At 49.4% G+C, this 595-nt stretch overlaps 1 non-coding gene across 1 annotated transcript; it reads right to left on the bottom strand.

Annotated features, from left to right (window-relative positions):
- Positions 1 to 156: 156 nt before the first annotated feature.
- On the bottom strand, positions 157 to 313 carry LOC116217719. The gene has a single exon (XR_004162399.1).
- Between the last annotated feature and the right edge of the window lie 282 nt (positions 314 to 595).

Raw genomic sequence — 595 nt, 5'->3', positions numbered from 1 at the left:
TTTTTTTAAAAAACCCCCGGTTTTTTACCCCCCCCCCCCCCCGGTTTTTTTTTAACCCCCCGGGGGTTTTTTACCCGGGGGGTTTTTTTTTTACGGGGGGGTTTACCCCCCCCCGGTTTTTTTTTTTACCCGGGGGGGGGGGTTTTAACCCCCCGGGTTTAAACCGGGGGTTTTTAAACCCCCGGTTTTTTTACCCCCCGTTTAAAAAACCGGGGGTTTTTTTTTTAAAAACCCCCGTTTAAAAAAACCCCCCCGGTTTTTTTTAACCCCCCGGTTTTAAAAAACCCGGGGGTTTTTTTTTTTTACGGGGGGGGTTTTTAAAAAACGGGGTTTTTTTTAACCCCCCTTTTTTTTACGGGGGGTTTTAACCCCCCGTTTTTTTACGGGGGGGGTTTTTTTTTACGGGGGGTTTTTTTTTTTTTTTTACCCCCGGTTTTTTTTTTTACGGGGTAAAACGGGGGTTAAAAACCCCCGGTTTTTAACGGGGTTTCCCCCCCCCCGGTTAAAAAAAAACCCGGGGGGGGGGTTAAACCCCCGGGGTAAAAACCCCCCCGTTAAAAAACCCCCCGTAAAAACCGGGGGGGGGGGGGGGGGG

The sequence above is a fragment of the Meleagris gallopavo genome, unplaced genomic scaffold (genome assembly GCF_000146605.3).
Source record: "Meleagris gallopavo isolate NT-WF06-2002-E0010 breed Aviagen turkey brand Nicholas breeding stock unplaced genomic scaffold, Turkey_5.1 ChrUn_random_7180001905164, whole genome shotgun sequence".
Classification (NCBI taxonomy): Eukaryota; Metazoa; Chordata; class Aves; order Galliformes; family Phasianidae; genus Meleagris; species Meleagris gallopavo.
The sequence above is the reverse complement of the archived record's forward strand: the minus strand, read 5'-3'. Positions and strand labels throughout refer to the sequence as shown.